The sequence below is a fragment of the Jaculus jaculus genome, chromosome 5 (assembly GCF_020740685.1).
Source record: "Jaculus jaculus isolate mJacJac1 chromosome 5, mJacJac1.mat.Y.cur, whole genome shotgun sequence".
NCBI classification, from domain to species: Eukaryota; Metazoa; Chordata; class Mammalia; order Rodentia; family Dipodidae; genus Jaculus; species Jaculus jaculus.
The window spans coordinates 77,510,683-77,534,749 of NC_059106.1; the positions used below are offsets into that span (position 1 = coordinate 77,510,683).

The window sequence follows — 24,067 nt, forward strand, 5'->3', positions numbered from 1 at the left end:
GCTGGGCAGGTATGCTGGCCTGCCTATAACCCAGCATTTGGGAGGTGGAGATGGGGGAGCCCCTGCTGAACTGGCTAGCTAGATTAGATGAATTGGTGAGCTCTGGGTTCAAGTGAAAGACTGTCTCAATAAATAATGTGAAGAGTGATTCAGGAAGACACCTGATGTCAACTTCTGGCCTCCATGTGCATTTACATACGTATGAACATGCATACGCACGTGTGTGCATATTATACACAAACGTGTACACAAGCAAAGAAAGGAGATATGTACCAATGTATTAGACCTTAAGTTAAGTAATTGTGGAATTTTTCCAAGTGAGAAAAGTTACATTGATAAAAAGCATGTTATAACTTTCAAAAATGTTCCTCAGCTATTGTGCTTGATATTGCTACCTTGTCTGTCAGCACATGATAGGTGACAACAAAATAAATAAACAGAAAGGCATTAATATTAACACAAAAGCATCAGCAAGGCTGGAGAGATAGATAACAGTTAAAAGCCAAAGGACCCAGGTTCGATTCCCCAGCACCCGTGTAAGCCAGATGCACAAGGTGGCACATGTGTCTGGAGTTCATTTGCAGCAGCTAGGGGCCCTGGCATGCCCATTTTTTTTCTCTCTCTCCCCCTCTTTCTCTATTTCTTTCAAATAAACAGAATTTTTAAAAGCATCAAATCTAAAAATCAGCAAGTCACTTAGCTTGATTGCTCATGGTGTTTTTCTGCAACTCCATGTTGCATAAAGCCAGTAGAAAAGTATTTTACTAACCAAAAATGCTCTGGAACTCTAGAAAGAAAAGACTCTAGCTTTCCTTAAATATCGTGGAGCCAACTGCCGTTTCCTTGGCATGCTGGCAATACTTTATGAAAGTATACTAGTCCCAGTTTGTAAAAGATAAACTTACTCCTGAAGGGACTAGAACATGAGCTTGGATCTAGGTAGGTCTGAATCTGAATATCTTAATAGTTCTATGGCTATGGATACATCCTTTCTTTGAGTGCCTTCAATTAGTTAGAATGACATTTTGCTAAATAGAATTAACTATGCTGAAGAGATGGATTCAAGGTTAAGGTGTTTGCCTGCAAAGCCTAATGACCTTAGTTTGATTTCTCCATTATCCATGTAAAGCCAGAGGCACCAAGTGACACATGTGTCTGGAGTTCATTTGCAGTGGCTTGAGGCCTCATTCTTTCTGTCTCTCTTCTCTCTTTGTCTCTCTGCTTGCAAATAAATAAAAATATTTTTAGAAGAAGGGATTAGTGGCTGCGCATGGTGGTGCATGCCTTTAATTCCAGTACTCGGGAGGCAAAGATAGGAGGATCGCCAGAGTTCGAGGCCACCCTGAGACTACATAGTGAATTCCAGGTCAGCATAGGCTAGCGTGAGACCCTACCTTGAGAAGAGAGAAAAAAAAAAAAGGTATAAACAACTTAAGAATGAGAGAAAGCCAGGTGTGGTGGTGCATGCCTTTAATCCCAGCATTCAGGGGGCAGAGGTAGGAGGATCACTGGGAGTTTGAGGCCACCCTGAGAGAATGCATAGTGAATTCCAGGTCAGACTGGGCTAAAGCAAAACCATACCTAAAAAAAAAAAAAAAAAACAGGCTGCAGAGATGGCTTAGTGGTTAAGGTACTTTCCTGTGAAATCTAAGGACCCTGGATTGTTTGTTTCTCCAGGCACTATGTAAGCCAGATTCACATGGTGACAAATGCATCTGGAGTTTGTTTGCAGTGGCTGGGGCCCAAGTGTGTCCATTCTTTCTTTCCATCTCTCTTTCTCTAATTAAAAAAAAAAAAAAAAAGCTTTTTTAAAAGGAAAGAGGAAAGAGGTTACATGTGATATAGGTAGCTCAAGGTTGGTGGCCCCTTGGTCATTAAGCTTCCAGGTTCCTTTTCCTTCCTGTGTGCCACACTACCTTCATCACATGGCCCATAGTATTCATTATTCATTGTCTGATGAAAGTTTTGAAGTTGCAGCCACCTCATCTGTCTTGCAAAAGGATGAAGGGATGAAGGACAGCTTTTGCTGCCCAGGAAGCTCTTCCAGTGGCTTCTGCTTGCATTGAATTGATGACTCCAATCTACAAGAGAAGTACAGGCTGTAATCTTTCATCTGGGCACATGACTTAGAATTAGGAGAGGGAGCACAACAGTTGGAAATACCAGTGGAAATACCTAGATGAACCTTCATACCCACAATCTCCTTATTGTAGTTATAGAATCACCACCACACCTACATAACAGTAATCTTTTTAATGTGTGTATGCGTGCTCATGTGCATGTATCCATGTGAAAGCCTGGGGTATCCTCCTCAGGAACACTGTCCACTGCTTTTGCAGTGAAGTCTTTCATTAGCCTGGAGCTCATACTTAGGCTAGACTACCTAACCAGGAAATTCCAGGAATCCTGTGTGCTTCCCCAGCACTAGGATTACAGGCATGAACTACCAAGCTCTGTGTTTTGTGTGAGTACTGAAGGTCAAACTCAGGTCTCGTGCTTATGAGGCAAACTCAATACAAACTAATCTGCCTCCTCAGTGCAGACACACTAATCTGGGCCATGGAAATAGAGGTGCCATTTTTCACTTGTGGCATCTGGACAATAAGACATGGACTGGTACATCTGTGTGCACTCTTCCTTTAAAGAAACAACCTGGGATGGAGAGATGGCTTAGCGGTTAAGGTGCTTGCCTGTGAAACCTAAGGACCCATATTCAAACTCTCTAGATCCCATATAAGCCAGATGCATAAAGGTGAGGCAAGCACAAGGTCACACATGCCCACTAGGTGGCGCAAGCATCTGGAGTTCAGTTGCAGTGGCTGAGGCCCTGGTGTATCAGTTCTCTCTCTCTCTCTCTCTCTCTCTCTCTCTCTCTCTCTGTCTCTCTCTCTCTTAAATAAATAATTTTTTAAAAGAAACAATCTGTCCTTCATCTTTTCATTTTTCTCTTGCCACAGGCTGGTGCAGATGTGTGGTGGTGAAATTAGCTACATATACATGAGGACAATACCAATACATAAGGTGAGTAACCAGATGGAAGGTACTGTGTCTGGATGACTGTGAGATAGAATCCCTTTCCAAGCCCAGACCTCCTTTCTGTCTCCATTATAGGTTTTTTTATTCTTTTTTTTCTTTTTGAGGTAGGGTCTCACTCTAGGCCAGACTGACCTGGAATTTACTGTGTAGTCTCAGGGTGGCCTCCATCCTCCTACCTCTGCCTCCCAAGTGCTGGGATTAAAGGTGTGTACCACCATACCTAGCCTCTATTATAGTTTGAGATAAACTAGTCTGGGCTTGTTTAAGTCGCTATATTTTGGCATCCCTTTTCTTGCAGCAACCTAACCTGTATCTCAACAAGTCATATTCTGTGCCTCAATTATTTTCCTGTAAAATGAGAATGAAACGATACATTCTACTGAGTTATGGAAAGAATTAGGAATAAGCTAGCACTGGGGGATGGCTATTTTTTTTAAATTTTTTTTTGTTTATTTCTATTTATTTGAAAGCGATGGACACAGAGAGAGAAAGAGGCAGATAGAGAGAGACAGACTGGGCGCGCCAGGGCCTCTGGCCACTGCAAACGAACTCCAGATGTGTGCGCCCCCTTGTGCATCTGGCTAACGTGGGTCCTGGAGAATCAAGCCTTGAACCGGGTCCTTAGGCTTTACAGGCAAGCACTTAATCGCTAAGCCATCTCTCCAACCCTGGGGGATGGCTATTATATATAACAATTAGTAGCATAGGCTTCAGGAAGCTGATTACAACACTTGAAGGAAATAGGCAGCATGCTTTCCCTTCAGTGTAGTGGAAAAATATTAGGTATGATTTGGTGGTTGGCTTAGACGAGCATGACATAAATGTCTTGGACTTCAATGTAAGCATAAAGTTGACCATTGAGACCAGATCTCATGCTGATTCCCCGGGGATAAGCAGGTGAAGTATGTTTGCTTTTCATGCCCTGAGTTTGGCAATCAGCAAGACAGTCTCAGGACAGCTATCCGCTCTGGCCCGTCCATCGCATAATATATCAGGAATTACATTTGGGCAAACCTTTCAGTGGCAAGACTAGCTGAAGAAGTAATTACCTTTGCTATTGAGATTTGCAGAATGGCAAAGCCTCTCCAGACCAGGCCTCAGAGGATCAGATGTGCATTATCTGGCCCACCTGCTGTGCGAAGGCACTCACCCCTCCAGGAGCAGCTGTCAACTCCAATATAATCCACTCCTAACTCAGTTTCCCAGGAAGATGGACTTTGGACAAGAGTCATCTGTTTTCTGATACCTTGGCTTTCAAAATAAAGTCACGTTCTTTGCTCCACACCTGTCTATCAACTTAATTGGCCTGTTGTGCAGTCAACAGCTAGACTTGATTCCAGTAATAAGTGAGCTAAGGTATTTTTAGAAGAAAAAAAAAACCACCCCATAATTTGGGTTATTTCCTTGCCACTCGCTTGCCCACACTATTATTGACTCAAAATAGGGCAAGTCAAATTCCAGCTAGGAAGAAAAGGGATATTTGGTAGAAGAAATTCCCAAAGGGAAAAAAAAGGTGGTGGTGGGGGGGAAGTAGGCCAGGCATAGTGGTGCACACCTATAATCCCAGCACTTAGAAGACAGAGGTAAGAGGATTGCTGTGAGTTGGAGGCCACCCTGGGACTACATAGTGAATTCCAGGTCAGCCTGGCCAGATTGAGACCTTACCTCTAAAAATTTACAAAACAAAAAGAGATGAGGGGAGAAAGTTCTTCTGATGGAGTGGGGTAAGGAGAGTGTGTGAGAGACAGATTGGGCAGCAAAGAACAGAGGGTTAGGGAAATCCCAAACATACCTGTGGTCCACTTCCTGTTCTTTGAGGGAAAAGATTCAAGACCCTTGGAAAATTCTGCACTGGGTTTTGTTACTAAGTTCAGTATGGGGGCGGTAGCAATGCTGAGAGGTCTGAGTGCAGCCTCCCAGTATTCTTCCACCATACAGTGGTGAGGAGACATCAATCAACAGATAGGGTAGTAAAAGACTATCACTAGAAGCTTTTAGCCCATAAATGCAAGTATAATGGAAATTTCACCTAGACGCCCTAAGAAAGTAGATATTCGATTATAAAGCTGTCAGCTGACCACCTTAAAGGAGTTTTAAAGTAGATAATCAATAGCCAATTATAGCTGAGTGTGGCAGTACATGCTTTGAACCCCAGCACTCAGGAGGCTGAAGTAGGAGGATTGCCATGAGTTCAGGGTCAGCCTGGGCTAGAGATGGAGACCCTAATTTTAAATAAAAATGAAAGAAGAAAGAAGACAATGTAAACTAACTGTATACTCTCCATGCTTTTGACCCTCGGGGATGCACAGTTAGCCCTCTGTGTCTGTATCCATCAGTATGGGAGTACTCTCCACAGTTTTGACCCTCGGGGATGCACAGTTAGCCCTCCGTATCTGTATCCATCAATATGGGGGATTGGGAGAGGAAAGCTGCTCCATATACAACACATTCCTATATGCAAGATCCAACATATTCAGAAAAAAAACTGTATATGTACTGAACATGCAGAGGTATTTTTTTTGTCATTGTTCCTTAAGGGTGCTAGTTAATTTCTGATTATCAACTTCATTAGATTGAAAGATGCAAATAAATAAAACATTTTAAAACACCCTCTAAATATAAGTATTTATGCCCATATATTAATGCTACTCTAACTTTTGTTTAGAGAAGTTTCTCTTTTCAGATGATTGTGACCACTGGGGTGATTAAAAACTCACCAAGGTGCTGAGAAGAAGTGACAGTGGAGTGTTCAGCACTAAGTGAGACATCTCTATCACACCTTCCAAGGCTCAGGGACCATTGTAAAAGAGGTGGTGGAAATAACTATAAGAGCCAAAGGAAGAAGAGGAGTGCTTTGCAATACTGTCATCCAGACACAAATTGGCTATGGCCTCTCAACAGATTCTAGGATGCTGTATTTCACAGATAAGCAACTTGGCCTTTGTAGAAATAATTTTCATTTTAAAATATTTTTATTTGTTTATTTGTGAGGAGAAAGTTGGTATGCCAGGGCCTCATGCCACTGAAAATGAACTTCAGGTATATGTACCACTTTGTGCATCTGGCTTTACATGGATACTGGGGAAAGAACCTGGGCCAGTAGGTTTTGCAAACCTCTGAGCCATTTGCTCAACCCCACAATTTTCATTAAAAAAAATTACTGGGCATGGTGTTATATGCCTTTAATTCCAACACTTGAGAGGCCAAGGTAGGAGGCTCCCTGTGAGTTCAAGGCCAGCCCAAGTCTACATAGTAAATTCCAGGTCAACCTGGGCTAGAGCATGACTCAACCTCAAAAAAAAAACATTATTTATTTAAGAGACAGGATGCATTTAACAAGGCCTCCTGCAGCTGCAAATGAAGTCCAGATGCATGCACCACTTTTGTGCATCTGGCTTTACATGGAGACTGGAACACTGAACCCTGATCCCATCAGGCTTTGCAAGCAAGCACCTTTAACCACTGAGACACTTCTAGCCTCTTCATTTATTTTTTTTAAAACTTTTGTTTATAGTTATTTATCTGAGCAACAGGCAGAGAGAGAAAGAGGCAGAGAAAGAGAGAATGGGTGCACCAGGGCCTCCAGCCACTATAAATGAGCTCCAGATGCATGTGCTACCTTGTGTATCTGGCTTACATGAGTACTGGGGAATTGAGCCTCAAACTGGAGTCCTTAGGCTTCACAAGCAAGTGCTTAACCACTAAGCCATCTCTCCAGCCCTAGCCTCTTCATTTTTGATATTCTTATCACATTGATTTAAATAAACATAAATTACATTGCATAATTAGATTTTTAAGTTCCCATGGTTGGCATCAATAGCTATAAAGTACAACCTACCCCTAAATGAAAATAAACTCAAAGTATACAATAGTCCATTTCCTACAAGGATTCACACTGAGAGTTTAAGACAGAGAGAATAAATTAAGCAGAAGCAACTAATAAAGGAAATCATGGCTGTAATGACAGACATACTGTCTGTTCAACATGATTTGCTTCCATGTCACCAATTCAAGAAATAGGTATTGATGGCTGAAGAGATGGCTTAGCATTGTGAGTGCCTGTGAAGCCTAAAGGTTCGATTCCCCAGTACACATGTAAAGCCAGATGCACAAGGTGGCACTTGTATTTGGAATTTGCTTGAGGTACTGGTGCACCCATTCTCTCTCTCTCTTTCAAATAAATTGAAAAAATTTTAAGAAATAGGCATTGAGAAAATACTATTCACTAAGTACCATATGAAGCATCATGGGTGAACATGTGTGAACATGACAATGATATATTTTCTATCCACAAGATAGTTTACAATCTGGTAGCCAGATGAGATCAAGTATGTAAATCTCTAATCATACAAAACAGAGTGAGACAGAATCCAAGGAAATACACAAAAGCTATCACAGATCCCAGAGTAGAAGCAAAACTCAGGCAAGCAGTAATGAGGGAAGGGGTGATATGGAAGCTTCTATAGTGAATTGTGAAGAGTTGGACTGTTAATATACATACAAGCAAAGCTAAACAAGTCTGTTTTGTCATCCATCACTTTGAACATGAGAACTAATCTGGGGTCTGCTCTTATTGTCATTTACTTGCTGGCCTTACACAGAGTTCCTTATTCTCTGAGGCTCTTTAAAAGAAGTCTGCACCTCTACTTTGTGAATGAATATATTAAGTTATATTGACAAATGAAGATTGGAGTATGAATTAAGGTTGCTAAGTAGCTGATCTTGAGATGGGGAAATTATCCTGGATTGTCTGAGGGGCCCTTTTGTAGCCACAATGGTCCTTAGAAGTAAAAGAAGGAAAACAGGAGAGGCAATGTTGGAGTGATGCAGGGTGAAGCAGATTTGGCCATTGTTGGCTTTGAGCATGGCAGTGGACATGAGCCAAAGAAAGCTGGCAGTTTCCAGGAATTGGAAATGGCAAGGAAACAGATGCACCCCTAGAACTGCCGCAGGACTATCGCTTTGACACCTTGTTTTTAGACCAGTGGCATGGATTTTCAAACTTCAGATCTCCAGGACTATAAGATAATAAGTTTATGTTATTTCAAACTGTCAAATTGTTGTAGGCACAATAACAATAAATGCAAAGCTTAACTAAAGCCAATCAGGAAGGGCAGGGTTAGAATGAAAGCTCATAGCTTTGTTTACAGTGAGTTGAAGTGCTGGTGGTTATCTGTATAAAATTAGCAGATTGTTGGAAATATGAGTTTGAATTCCAGAGGAGAGATGGAGATTTGGGAACTTAGAGTCATTTCTTGGAGAGGATGCTTGATGTCTAGATTGTAGGTGAGATAGCATTTGCAAATAAGTTATAGAAGTATAAGCTGTGAATGCAAGCCGCATATTCAACTAAAGAAATTAGTGGCCACGTGTGGTGGTGCATGCCTTTAATCACACCAGGAGGCTGAGCTAGAAGGATCACTGAATTCAAGGCAAGCCTGGAGCTACAGAGGGAGTTCCAGATCAACGTGAGCTACAGGGAGACCCTGCCTCAAAAAAGTCCTCCCCCCCAAAAAAAAAGAAAGAAAAGAAAAGAAAAAGTAGCAAGAACACATAGAAAGAAAGAAGTGAAATTAAAATTTGATAGTATATTTTTTCTTATGAGAGAGAGAGAGAGAGTGAGAGAAACAGAGAGAGAGAATTGGCATACCAGGGTCTCTGGCCATTGCAGTCAAACTCCAGATGTGTGCATCACCTTGTGCGCATGCATCACCTTGTGTGTCTGGCATATTTATGTTCCGGGGGAGTTGAGCCTGGGTCCTTAGGCTTTGCAGGGCTGGAGAGATGGCTTAGTGGTTAAGGTGCTTGCCTGCAAAACCAAAGGACCCAGGTTTGATTCCCTAGGAGCCATGGAGGCAGATGCACAAGGTGGCACTGCATCCGGAGTTTGTTTGCAGTGGCTGGATGCCCTGGTGTCCCCATTCTCTCTCTTCCTCTCTCTGCTTCTGTCTCTCAAGTAAATAAATTTTTATTTAAAAATACTTATTAAATAAAAATAAAAATCTAACTAATTACTTCAACATGTAGTCACACAAAAATTACGAGATATTTTATACCACGTTTTTGTTCTTAAAATTCACTGTGCATCTTACACTCACTGCATATCTCAGTTCCCAGCACATCTATAACTAATTTCAAGGGCTCTGTGACCTTTATGTGGCTAGTTTGGCTACTATACTATCCTGAACAGTGCAATTTAGAGCAAGCACAGACAAAGGGTGGAGCCTTGAGAGACACCTGCAGTTAAGAGATAAGAGGAAGGAATTGACAGAGACAGGAGGATAATCCGGATAGGACAATGTCTCAAACTCCAAGTCTTCCTCAGGGAAATGTGAGGATGGGGTCTTCACATGCTCTTTCTCTAAAGCAAAAGATTATTTATCTCTTTGACTTGCAAGGGTCCCCCCCACCCCCGCCGTCTACAGTGCAGCTCTATACTATAAAGTCACTTTCATTTGCTGTGGCTGTCACTGTCTTATATATTGATCCAAACACAAGTTTAGGGCTTCCAACGTAGGTGGCTGCAAAGGGTAACAGGACGACCAAGGGAAAAAAGAAAGGAGCACTGGGGTGCTGTATGGTTGCTGGAGGATGTGATGATTGAACACAGGTGCTTGGCGGGAGTAAGATGGAGATCAGGTTACCATGACAACTGATTACTTCATTGGTCCAATGACCAGTTGCCATGGTGACAGAATTCTTGTGTCAGTGTAACATGGATCCCAAGGGAGAGGATTCTTGTGCAAAGGACCCTTTGCTCATTGGTGAAGCTTTTACATGTGCCATAATTTCTGAATTGCTTGATGAAGCCTACCCAGGAATGCCAGTCAACGTGGAGGGCCCCCTCTTCCTGATCCATCATATGTGGCAGTCACCACTTGCAAAACGCACATGTTTTCATTGTTTCTGCTCTTACAGAATGCTTTCTTCTGTGGCATTCCTCAGTGGCTCCTGTAACATCGCTTTCTTTACGTAATCCCACTGAAGGCAGGGTGAGTCTTACAACTGAGTTGTGTTTTCCAATCACTCCTTATTGTAGTCAGTATACGGTGAGCTTGCGGGATATACTGGAAAGCAGCAGGCTTTGAGATCCAACCAGATCTTGGTTACACATCATCTTTGCTTCTATCATTTGTCAGTTGTGTCAACTTAATATAGCTTATTTGGTTTTTTTCTATAAAATGGGGGAAACAGGGATGGGAGGATGGCTCAGTGGTTAAAGGTGCTTGCTTGCAAAGCCTGTTGGCCTAGTTTCTATTCCCTAGCATCCAGGTAAAGCCACATACAAAGTGGGGCACATGTCTGGCATTGATATGTGTGTGCTTGAATGCACACATGTGTACAAATAAAGCTTATTAAAATGGTCATAATAAAACTTGCACTTCATGGTTGCTATGGTTAGAGATAACTTAAATAGATTAGTAAGTCTGCAGTAGGAGCTCAATAAATGGCTCTAATGATCATAACGTGGTTCCTCATTCTCTTACCTTGGACATCATGATCAGCAGCTAGAGATACCTGATGCATAGGATAATGATATTAAAATGGTACAATGATAATAGTAGGACTAAATTTAATTGTAGGGTTCCTTACATATCATATAAGTCATAGTAATATGGTGGCTGTTGTGTGCAGCCTTTTCTGGGTTAACACCAACAAGTGACTGCTCCCCATAGGCAGGGCACCTATGTCAGACTAAGGAATATTCCATGGACGGTGAAGTTGCAAAGGGGAATGTGTGCTGGGGGGAGTTACCATGGTTAATTGTTTATAATTGTGGAAGTTATCAATAAAGAAAATTTTAGGGCTGGAGAGATGGCTTAGCGGTTAAGTGCTTGCCTGTGAAGCCTAAGGACCCCAGTTCGAGGCTTGATTCCCCAGGACCCACGTTATCCAGATACACAAGGGGGCGCACGCGTCTGGAGTTCGTTTGCAGTGGCTGGAGGCCCTGGCGCGCCCATTCTCTCTCTCTCTCTCTCTCTCTCTCTCTCTGTCTGTTCCTCTCAAATAAATAAATAAAAATAAACAGAAAAAAAATTTAAAAAAAAATTTAAAAAAGAATGATTTCACCAAAGTTCACCCTGGTGAGGCAATAAATTTATTGGGCTTCCTTACAGAGCATGGGTGAAGGGCTACTTACAGAAGTGTGGAGACCCCAAAGCAGACCTAACATTAAGAAGTCTCACCTGTCTGACTAAAGACCTCCCCATAGTTGCCTAGATAGGTTCTTCCTCCAGTTAACCTTACACACACTGTGTTCTGTAGCAACTCTGGAGATGCCAAGACCACATACAGACAGCATGGACAGAATCACATACAGTTGGCAGGGAGGCACACGAAGGCATGGCCAAGATCTAAGGTACAGGTCCAATGACCTTCTCAACACTGATAGGAATTTCAATTATCCCAGTCACTAAGGAAATCAGTATGGAGATTCCTCAAAAAAATACATCTCCAAATAAGGGCTGGAGAGATGGCTCAGTGGTTAAGGCACTTGAATGCAAAGCCTAATGACGTAAGTCTGATTCCCTAGTACCCACATATCACAGGAAACTTTTTCCCTGGGGTGATGCTAATACACGTCTTCTCCTCCAGACAGGACATATATGACAGATGAAAGGATGATTATACCAAAACCAGTTTGGTGAACTGATGAGTTTATTGGGGTTACTTATAGGGCATCGTGAGGGGTTGTTTACAAAGAGCAATGGATGACTCAAATGCGGCCACACCACGAGAAGTCTCATTCCATGTGTGATGAGGACCTCCCTGTAGCTGCTTCTACTCGAAGGTGGCTGCCTCACCAGAAAGCCCACCCTAGCATAGGTGATGGCTCATGGAAGCTGCATCTCTGGAGCACAGCGCACCACTGGCAGGGAGCTCACACTGCACGGCTCGCAGGCAGCTCCATCAGAGGATTCCTCATCTCCAAGCAGCTGCTTCCCATTTATATAACCTTAGCACAGGGTCTTGGTTGCAAGTCTTTCCCAGACTTGTTGACTTTCTGGATTCTGAAACTTTCTTCCTGTCCCTTCTCCCCAGGAAGGGATGTTACAGTTTCTAGCTAACGTAACCTTGGAGAGTGGTTGTGTGATCTTTTAAAAATATACATATATTTTATTTTTTTATTGACAACTTCCATGATTGTAGACAATAATGCATGGTAATTCCCTCCCTTTCCCCACTTTCTCTTTTGCAACCCCACTCTCCATCATACCCCTCCCCCCACTCAATCAGTCTCTCTTTTATTTTGATGCTATCATCTTCTCCTCCTATTATGATGGTCTTATGTAGGTAGTGTCAGACACTGTGAGATCATGGATATTCAGGCCATTTTGCGTCTGGAGAAGTGTGTTGTAAGAAGTCCTACCCTTCCTTTGGCTCTTATATACTTTCCACCACCTCTTCTGCAATGGACCCCGAGCCTTGGAAGGTGTGATAGAGATATTTCAGTGCTGTGCACTCCTCTGTCACTTCTTCTTAGCACCATGATGCTTTTTGAGTCATCCCAAGGTCACCACCATCTGAAAAGAGAAGCTTCTCTAACCAAAAGAGAGAGTAACATTAGTATATAAGTATGAATATTAAGAGAAGTGCTTACAGGGCAATTTGGTGAGCATAGTATATACATAAAGCCAGACAGCAGCACAGTTACACCCTTAGGGCTCATGACTACTCCTGTTTTAGGTTTTCAGTGTCAGGGATATATTCCCTCCAATGGAGCAGGCCTCCAGTCCAAATAGAGGGCAGTTGGTTTCCACCATGACAGACATGCCACTATTGCACCTGTTGGCTCAATTGGCCTGGCTGGCCAAATTAAGGCTTGCAGTGTCCACTGTTGAGTATATCCACTGGTGATTGAACTGCATGCAGCATAGCTTTTTTCCAGCTTTCTGTCATCTGGTATGCATGGAGGAGGTTCAGCTCAGGTCCAGCAGGATTTCTCAGTGACCCTGCAGCCCAAGCATGTGGAGTCGTCAGCAATAGGGTTTTACCATTTATTCCTGGTGGGAAACCAAGGGCCTTGGAAATGGCCTGTAATAATTTGGGACATCAGTGACCTCCCCGGTCAACAACTCAACAACTCATGGAAGGTATCCCATCCCTGGCCCTGAAAATTTTCTAGTTCAATCTATGGCTTCTGGGTATTCCATTGTCCAAAAAAAGCAGGTTTCCATATGATTTATTTATATCATCTTAGATTGAATAGCCCTCCCTCCTCCTTTCCTTTACTTAATCTCTTCTCCTGACCTCACTTAGGCCTTTTTACCACCATTAATCTGTTCATTAATCTGTTCTTCTGCTTACATTTATACAATACCATTCTATTATGGCCCCCTTCCCTCCCTTTCTATTCCTTTTACATCCCCTTTGTAGTTTACTGTCTTCTGCTACTAAGTTTTGTTCTTATTCACATATAAGTCCAATCATATGAGACAGAACACATGACATTTGGCTTTCTGGACCTGGGTTGCCTCACTAAGTATCATCCTTTCCAGATCCATCCATTTTCCTGCAAATTTCATAATTTCATTTTCTTTACCGCTGAGTAGAACTCCCTTGTATAAATGTGTCACATCTTCATTATCCACTCATCAGTTGAGGGACATCTAGGATGGTTCCATTTCCTAGCTATTGTGAATAGAGTGGCAATAAACATGGTTGAGCAAGTATCTATAAGGTAGTGAGACGAGTCCTTAGGATATATGCCTAGGAGTGGAATAGCTGGGTCATATGGTAGATCTATTTTTAGCTATCTTAGGAAGCTCCACACTGATTTCCACAATGGTTGGCCCAGATTGCATTCCCACCAACAGTATAGAAGGGTTCCTCTTTTTCTGCATCCTTGCCAGCATTTATTGTCATTTGTTTCCATGGTGGTAGCCATTCTGACAGGAGTGAGATGGAATCTCAATGTAGTTTTAATTTGCATTTCCCTGATGTGTGTTACCTTTTAAGACTTAGGTCTTCCAGACTTGACTTTCTGAATCCTCAGAGCCTCCTTTCTCTCTTCAATTCCAAGGAATGTGCTGCACAACACTCTACCCCTTCCCCAGCTCTTACATTATTTTGGCCTCCTCTTTCCTGATGGAGGGGTTGAGATAGAACCAATCTAGGTGTCCTTCAGCAGAGGAATGCATAAAGTAAATGTACCATATACACAACGGAGGTTTTCTTAGCCACAAAGAAAAACAAAGACGTCTTTTTCAAGAAAACTGATGCAATTGCAGATATCCATGTAAGCCAGTCTTGGAAAAAACAGCTATGGCATGTTTTATTTTTTCTGTTTTGTAGCTCCTAGATTTTTTTAAAAATATTTTTATTTATTTATTTATTTGAGAGTGACAGACACAGAGTGAAGGACAGATAGAGGGAGAGAGAGAGAATGGGCGCGCCAGGGCCTCCAGCCTCTGCAAACGAACTCCAGACGTGTGTGCCCCCTTGTGCATCTGGCTAACGTGGGACCTGGGGAACCGAGCCTCAAACTGGGGTCCTTAGGCTTCACAGGCAAGTGCTTAACTGCTAAGCCATCTCTCCAGCCCAGCTCCTAGATTTTTTAAAAAGTTTTTTATTTTATTTTTTCGAGAGAAAGAAAGAGAGAAATTGGTGTGCTAGGACTTCAGCCTCTGCAATTGAACTCCAGGTGCTTGTGCTACCTAATGGGCATGTGTAACCTTGTGCTTGCCTCACCTTTATGCATCTGGCTTACTTGGGATCTGGAGAGTAGAACATTGGTCCTTAGGTTTTGCAGGCAAGTAAGCCATCTCTCCAGCTCAGTTCCTAGATGTTAATATTTTATTTATTTATTTGAGTGGGAAGTAGAGAATGGGTGTGTCAGGGTCTCCAGCCACTGCAAAGAAACTCCAGATGCATGTGCCACCTTGTGCATCTGGCTTGTGTGGGTCTTGGGTAATCAAACCTGAGCCCTTAGGCATGGCAGGCAAGCGCCTTAACCTCTAAGACATCTCTTCAGCCCTAGTTCCTAGAATTTATATAAATACATAAAATCATGTCTGTATATATGATATGGAAGTATAAATGAAACTAAGGGAGCTAGGTGTGGTGGTGCACATCTTTAATTCCTAGGGAGGCAGAAGCAGGAGGATCCCAGTGAATTTGAGGCCAGCCTGGAACTACATAGTTGAGTTCCAGTTAAGCCTGGGTTTAACCTTATATTTAATCCTTATATTAATGCTACTCTCACTTTTGGTTGAGGATCTTCTCTTTTCAGATGGCAGTGACCTTGGGACGTCTCAGAAGGTATCATGGTGATGGAAAGAAATGACTGCAGTGCTCAGTACTGCAATATCTGTATCACACCTTCCAAGGCTCAGGGTCTAATGTGGAAGAGGTGGAAAGAATGTAAAAGCCAAAGGAAGGGCAGGACTCCATTCAATATGCTCTCTCCAGACACAAAATGGCCTGGATATTCATAACCTCATAGTACCTGATACTACCTACACAAGACCATCATAAGAGGAGGAAAAGATCAAGGCATCAAAAGTAAATGAGAGACTGCTTGAGATGGGGAAGGGGTATGATGGAGAATGAAGTTTCAAAGGGGTAAGTGGAGGGAGGGAGGGTATCACCATGGTGTATTTTTTATAATCATGGAAGTTGTTAATAAAAAAATAAAAAAAGCAAAATAAGTAAATAAATCACTGAACAGCAGCAACAACAAAAAAATAAAAGTCTAGAGCTACCTTTGAGCTTTGTGAATGCAGTTCAGTCACTGCCCTTCTCCAATCTTGCTGTTCTCTGGGAAAGAGAAATAAAATGTGGCTGTAGACACACACACACAAAAACAAAACAAAACAAAACAAAACAAACCTGGGTTAGGGTGAGACCCTGCCTCAAAAACAAAATAAAACGAAACAAAAAACTGTCTAAGGGAACAAAGGAGAAGGAGGATAGAAAATCATGGAGGAGAAATATACTCAAAGTACATTATATAGTTGTATGTAAATGTCCTTATGTAACTCAGTACTGTATATAATCACTATACATTAATGAAAATAAATTATACTCAAAAGAGGTATCTTAATAATAGTGATGTAAGGAATTCGATTAATTTTTAGATAAGATGGCACCATGATTATGTTTTGTTAAAATAAATGTTTATATCTTTTATGGATATAGTTAAAATATATGTGTAATAATATGTAGTATGTCTGGAGATTTAGTCGAAATAATACACAAGGAGCAAAGTGAGGGTGAGGATTGAGATATACATGAAGAAAGATTGGCTACCACTTGATAACATTATAGTTGAATGATGAATATTTCTTCATTACATTACAGTTCATTACATTTCTTGTCATTTGCCTATTTGCTTCACATTTTTCAAAATGAAAAATTTGAAAAAGATTAAGGAATTATACATTCAGAATGTTGTGTTAGCTTTCTCATCTCTGTGACCAAATGCTTGACAAGAATAACATACAGAAGGAAACGCTTGTATTGGCTCACAGTTTCAAAGCCCAGGGCTTCTAGACCTCCTACACTTGAGCAGAACATCATGGTGGTGTCTGTATGTGGAAGAGGAGGCTGTTTACCTCATGGTAGACAGGAAGATGAGAGTGAGGAAGAAGTTAGGAATCTTCAAAATTATTCCCCCAGCGCTGCAGAGATGGCTTAGTGGTTAATGCACTTGCCTATGAAGCCTAAGGACCCAGGTTCGATTCTCCAGGTCCCACATAAGCCAGATGCACATGGTGGTACATGCCTTTGGAGTTTGTTTGCAGGGGCTAGAGGCCCTGGCATGGCCATTTTCTCTCTCTCTCACCTTCTGTCTAATAAAGAAATAAAAAATAAATCAGAAAAAAATTATTCCCCCACTCCCAGAGATGTACTTCCTCTAACCCGGTCCCACCTATTAAAGGGTCCAGAACATCCTCAAATATAGAGACCAAGCAAGTGTTCAATGCACAAGCCTGTGAGGGATATTTCATATTCAGACCATAACAAATACTGAGCATATCTATCCAAGACTGTATGAAAGTAGAGACTTAGATGTGAGGGATGCAGAGTACTCTTTAGTATAGGGGACAAATAAATTGATTATTAATGTATAAGTTAATATGTATTAATTTGCTAGGCCTCCATAGAGAGATTTCTACATTATATACATAACTGATAGCATATTATACTTAGTAACACATTATCATGTTAGATTCCTTGATAAACATACTGAGAGGGAATTTTTTAGGCAGGAAGTATGGTTTTGGGTAGATGTCTTTGTGGTCAACCCTAGTGGGAGAGTGAATTCATTTACCCCCTTCAGCAAACCCTGGGTAGCTTGGGAGATGGAAGGCCTCCTCAAATATTCCCTGCCTTGAAAAGCGGAGCCAGACCTTTATTCGTGGAATCACCCTCTAGGTTACCTTGCTTCAACAAACGTGAGCTCATCTTTTCTAGGCTTAGCTTACTTGTTTATGTGCATGAAAACTTCAAGACCAATCAAATTCCTTCCTCCACTATGTTTTGTATATGGATCTTAGTGGGACTAGGAAAAGTTAGCATTTGTAATCCTTCTGAGCCTTCTGCCTGGTCATGGTTTCAGTAACTCACATCATACCTATATTATTTCCATTTATGTGTGGGAAAACTAAGGCTCAAAGAGATGAAGCAATTTGCCCAACTAAAGTCATCCAGTTAATGAGTGGCAAGACTGGATTTTATGAGACTCAGCGCTACCTACTGCACAAGGCATCTTTGCAAGGCTGTTTTATTTAATATTTAAGGCTGGGTTTTAATGGCAGACTAAGGAGCCCATATTCTTGATCACTATTGTGTTATACTGCCCCCTAGCTACTGCTTTTATCTTTGTCTCTTAACTTCCATGCCTCCTCCCCACCTCCAACACCAGGTAGGGTCTCACTCTAGTCTAGGCTGACCTGGAACTTACTCTGTGGATCCAGGCTGGCCTTGAATTCATTGATCCTTCCTACCTCAGTCTCCTGAACGCTGGGATGAAAAGTATGCACCATCACATCCGGCTCTCTTAACTTTAAGAGAATAGTAGTAACAGGTCAAAGCACTTCTTGCTTGTGCAAGATGCAGATGCAGACAGTACTATATTACACTTCAGGGCTGCTTTTTAAATTTCTTAAAATTTATTTGTAAGAAGAATAAGGAGAAGGAGAAGAAGAAGAGAGAGAGAAAAAAAGAGAGAATGGGCATAGTAGGGCCTTCTGTCACTGCAAATGAACTTCAAACACATGTGCCACTTTGTGCACCTGGATTTACGTGGATACTGGGGAATCAAACCCAGGCTGTGAGACTTTGTAAGTCAATGCTTTAATCCCTGAGCAATCTCTCCAGCCCTTCAGGACTTTTTTGATGCTTGCAGAAAGGATATTCCATGGAAATTCTGGGGGTTGAATCAAGGGCCTCACACATGCTTGGCAAGCACACCATAGCCTACCAGGGGAGGTTTTTGAATGACTGCCTTGTACTCTTTGGAGATGCCTGGAAAATGTCATGCCTCAGGGCCCTGCAGCTAGGATTGTCTGAGTTTAGCTTTCACCTACATATTCTTAAAATCTGATCCTATCAACAACTTGACCCTCAATGACTTGAAGCTATATTTTTTTTCCACTGTCAACTCCCTTAGGAGACATGATGCTACACTTCAAACCCTGTGGATCCTGATCTTCCAGATAGTCTTCATTTATGTAGTATTTTAAATAAGTGAGGTGAAAAGTACTATATACACATTAACAATAATCCCCTAGTCCAGCTGGCTAATATACCATAATGTTGGAAGACTATTTGTGGGGAGCTAGGAGGTCCAAGTTATGGTTTTAGTTCATTCCATAGCATTAGTTTGATATAAACATTACAATTAGCCAGGCAAGGTGGCACATGCCTTTAGTCCAGGTAACAGACTTGCCATAAGTTTGAGGCCACTTTGAGACTACATAGGGAATTCTAGGTCAGCCTGGGCTAGAGTGAAACCCTACCTTAAAAACAAAAACAAAAATTTACAATTACTACGTGGGTACCTGATAAAATAATGGTGCCATGTTTAAAAATGAATGGGCATAATCCTTGTCTTATAAGAAGACTCAATCCTAACAATTGTTATAACTTTCCTAGACCCTGTGGTATGTGATACCTGCCATTCAGCTTATGAAGGCTTGCCTGAGTCTACTCATCAAGACTGAATTTGAAATTCTCTGTGTAAGGCCTTTTCAATGCCCTATTCCCTTTACCTCTCATACTTCCCCATGCAACTTCTATACCTAGGGATAACACCACCAGAATTTTGAAACACTACTGAGAAATACTCAAGAGACTGTATTAGTCAGCTTGGCTCTGTGCTAACAATTCCAGATCTTGATGACCCAGTTAGCCAACGATGTTTTTCTCATTTGTACTGTCAGACAGTTTAGGGTTCAAATCTTGGCTCTGCCACTCTCCAACTCCTAAGCCTGTTTCCTCTTCTTTAAAATTGAGATGAAACTGGAAAATAGTCATCTCACAATGGCCACACGAAACATTCACCACTCTCCTCCATCCCTGGAGTTTTTCAATGGTTCTTATTTAGCTCATTAGGCATAAAGTTAGCCAATAAAGTCACAACTCGAAATTCATCATTCAACTCCCAAATTCACACCCAGTGTTTCAAGTTCTTTTGGGCTATGAACCTTTTCCTTGTTAACTAGGTTCCATTCACTCTAACATTTGCTCATCCACTCTATTTGAACATCCATGACTCACTCTACCTACTGCCACCCAAGTTTCAAGTGCACAACTGCTTATACATAATGTCAATACTTCATTACATCTACACATTTGCTCATGTTTGCTCAGCTGTCTGGGTGCCTTTGTGTCTTTTACTATGGTTTTAATTAGCTTGATGTATTCTGAGAGTGGAGGTAAACCAAGGATTGAGACAAGTGTACAAGGAGCAGGGATAGAGTGTGTGTGTGTTGGCATAAGCACAGCAGTGAAAATGAATTGTCAAACTAGAAAAAATATTTTACTCTTCTACTGGGGGTGACATTATAAACTATACTTCTTTCTCTTTTTTTTTGTACTTTTCAAGGTAGGGTCTCACTCTAGCCCAAGCTGACCTGGGATTCACTATGTAGTCTCAGGGTGGCCTTGAACTCCTGGTGATCTTATTACCTCTGCCTCCCGAGTGCTGGGATTAAAGGCCATCATGCCTGGCTAAACTACACTTTTCTACACAAAGTGACTAGGCAATGTAGTCTGTTTGGGAAGGACCACATTTGGCTTTATTGACATAATCTGAAGTTAATGCCAACCTCCCAGTGGGTAAATTTAAGACTGCTTTACATAGAGGTATGTGTTGGTTATTCCCATTAGCCATCAATATTGAATGACCACTTGTAAGCCCACAACTTCTACCGCCCCTGCTTTTTTGTGTCTATCTTACATCTCTAACTTTACATGAACTGCTCTCTGTTGACCCTCCTCCCCACAAGCTTCTCTGTATTCTCAACCTTGCTTCTGTCTCTATATGGCAAACTCTTGCTCCATTATGGAGACTTATCATTGCCCTTACCTTTTAAGGGTGAAGTTTTGTCACTATCCCTGCTCCAAATCCTGCAGCTTTCCCTGCAACTGAACAGAGTTAAGCCTTGCCTAGTCTCTGTTCCCATAGCACAAATATAAGTCTCTACCAATTTGCATTGGGATATTTACATGTCTCCTTCTCTATTTATTCTCATTTAACTCTGTGGTATTTAGCACAGTGCCTGGTACAGAGTAGGTGCTTGATAAATGACTGTTTTATGCTATTTAAGTGTGCATAGTGACTAACACCCAAGTGTTGTCATTAAATGTCAGTAATTGATGCTGAGAGCTTCCCAATGGCCTACGCATAGCTTTTTTTTTTTTTTTTTTTTTGCATCAAATATGTAACTTATGTAAAGATATCCAGAAAATCTGGAAGGCTCTTCCAGGGCTGGGAATAAGGAAGAACTGCCTTATCTTTCTTCCTCTTGAAGGTCTTGGCTCATTTGAAATTCATTTCTGATTTTCTCCTTTCCTTTTATAACTATAGAGAAAGGGTCAGAAGGAATTCCATTTAATTCCAGGGGAGGGGGCCACATGAAGAGTCAGCTGTGTGTGCCACCAGCGCTGTCATGGGCCTTGCAGGGATCCTGCAGCCCAGTGCTGCTGTGTTCTTTTCAGGGAATTTAGGATTTTCGAAGCTGGGGTGGGGTGTGTGTGAGTGGGGAGACCATTAAATGATAGAAAACAATGGCAACTTTATCTCTACACTTTGTACAATGTCTATCTCTTAAGTCCCTTGACTTGCCATCTCCTTTATGGGTTCTCTTGCTCCAACCTTCTCTGTCACTCCACTCCATCTCCTAAGATAGCAAACTACTTGCTTACTCTTTTCTATACTGACACACCACCTTGTCCATAGTAACAGCAGCTCTCTTTGGGGGCTTTAAACTCACAAAAGCCTGTGTGTGACTGCTTTGGCTAGGCAGTTGTGATTATTGTTTCCACTTCACAGGCATGGGAACAGCGAGTGAGAGAAACTAAGCTTGATGTAGGTGATGCAGGAAGTAATTTACAGAATACTAGATTTGAACTAGGTCTGCCCTTCCAATCAAGGCTTTTCTCCTTACAAGTTCCCAGAATCTCTCCTGTTGCTATGGCCACTACAATTTATTTTTTGTTTCAGAGAAAGAAACACACACACACACATAGAGAAAGGGAAAGAATTGGTGTGCCAGTGTCCCAGCCACTGCAATTGAACTTCAGATGCTTGTGCCACCTAGTAGGCATGTGTAACCTTATGCTTGCTTCACCTTTGTGCATCTGGCTTATGTGGAATCTGGAGAGTCGAACATGGGTCCTTAGGCTTCACAGGCAAGCCCCTTAACCACTAAGCCATCTCTCCAGCCTGGCCACTACAATTTTTTTTAGGAGGTGGAATATTTTTCAACCTGATTTTCTTTAAAAACATCTTTTTATTTTTTTTTCGAGGTAGGGTCTCACTCTAGCTCAAGCTGACCTGGAATTCACTATGTAGTCTCAGGGTGGCTTGGAGCTCATGGCGATCCTCCTGCCTCTCCCTCCTGAGTGCTGGGATTAAAGGTGTGCACCACCACCCCCAGCAACAATATGCTTTTGATGTCTTCATACCACGAACTCTAGGCCAAGCAAACCCTGCTCCTGTTCAAAGTCCTATGCAGGTTACAATCCTGATCTTACAGGAGCCTACAAAAGCTCACTCTGTCCATACCATTCACCTGCTCTGGCTTCTTCACTATTTCTCACACTTCCAGGAATGCTTTTGCCACAGCCACAGGCCTTATTCCCTCATCTCTTCATGTCTCTGATTCCAGTTACCTTATTAATGTGACTCCTCACCTGGCAGCTCTACTGAAAATGACACTGTCTTCTTGGGTTCCTTACAGCCCTGTTTTGGTCTTTTTCTTTTTCCTGTGTCATTCAACACCCCCTAACATACTACATAATTCTCTTTTTATGTTTATAACCTTTCTCTTTGCCCTAAAAGTTCCAAGAGGGAAGGATATTATTTTCTCTTTCTTCTGTTCATGGCCTTGTCTTAAACTCTAAAGTTTCATAGCGATTGGCAAGCGTCTGCTGGATCAACGAGTGAAGAAATCTTCAGAATCTAGCAGAAGTATTAATAGAAAAGTAGTATTTTGAATCCCCAGTGCCTGGAGAAGCATTGCAAATGGATGGTGTACAATGTTTGTTGAAGGAATTGAGTACTTCTAAGGTCAAAAGAAATCCTCAAGAGTGGAGTGTGGTGACATAGGCCTTAAGAGCCCCAGCACTCCAATACACAGGAGCTTGAGGTAGGAGGTTTGCTGTGAGTTCAAGACCAATATGAGACTACCTATTGAATTCGAGGTCAGCTACAGGGAAACCCTACCTCAACAAACAAACCAACACATAAAAATGTCTTCAGGGGACTGGAGGGATGACTTAGCAGTTAAGGCGTTTGCCTGCAAAGCTAAAGGACCCAGGTTCGATTCTCAGGATCCACATTAGCTATATGCACAAGGGGGCCACATGTGTCTGGAGTTCGTTTGCAGTGGCTTGATGCTCTGGTGCGCCCATTCTCTCTCTGTCAAATAAATAAAAATAAAATGTTAAAAAATATTTAAGGGCTGGCGAGATGGCTTAGCGGTTAAGCGCTTGCCTGTGAAGCCTAAGGACCCCGGTTCGAGGCTCGGTTCCCCAGGTCCCACGTTAGCCAGATGCACAAGGGGGCGCACGCGTCTGGAGTTCGTTTGCAGAGGCTGGAGGCCCTGGCGCGCCCATTCCCTCTCTCTCCCTCTATCTGTCTTTCTCACTGTGTCTGTCGCTCTCAAATAAATAAATAAATAATTAAAAAAAATATTTAAATAGTCTTAAACGTCAATTCATTCAGGCCTTCTAGGCCCTCTCCTTCTATGAACCCAGCACACGTATTCCCAATATTGAGCATCGCCTGTGAGTTCCAGAGAGTTCTTGGAGCTGTAGGGAGGGAGATGATGTGACTTGTACAGCAGGTAATCTCTCCCAAGGTGAGTGCGAATTTACTGGGCGGATTATCAGTGATCCTGGGTTTAGAGGAAGAATCAGTGCAGACAGACACAGACGTAAACTCCAAAGTGCACCGGCAGCCCGAGATTCCCTTCTTCAAGCTCAACATGTTGATAGCAGGACCATGACCTGGCTAGAGAGTCTGACCTCGGCAGGGCCTTCCTAGTACCGAAGAGGGCAAGGATGACAGGGCAGGGGGAGGCTCTCCGCAGCAAGAGGGCCTAGAGCCCGGGCTCCGCGACGTTTCGAAGGAAAGTCCCGAGTGCCTGGGTTGCAGCGTGCAGCATTCGCGGCGTGCCAAGTCCCAGAAAGGGCCCGTTTCTTTCTTTCTTTTTTCTTTTTTTTTTTTTTGAGACTCTAAGGTGCCTGCCGTTACGGTGAGGTGGCGGAGGCTGAGGGGCGGGGAAGAGGTCACGAGGTGGCATTCCTCGGAGCGCTGGAATCCTCGCCTAGCGTCCAGGGCCGCGGATGCTCGCCA

General features: G+C 42.3%; 1 protein-coding gene across 1 annotated transcript in view; it reads left to right on the top strand.

Moving 5' to 3' along the window:
- LOC123460834 (N-acetylaspartylglutamate synthase A-like) overlaps positions 1 to 4,230 on the top strand; it is a 37,200-nt gene extending 32,970 nt beyond the window's left edge. The window contains exons 6-7 of the mRNA XM_045150664.1: positions 2,958 to 3,021; positions 4,099 to 4,230. The gene's annotated coding sequence lies outside the window, so the exon portion shown is untranslated. The remainder of the gene's footprint in view (positions 1 to 2,957; positions 3,022 to 4,098) is intronic.
- The last annotated feature ends 19,837 nt before the right edge of the window (positions 4,231 to 24,067 follow it).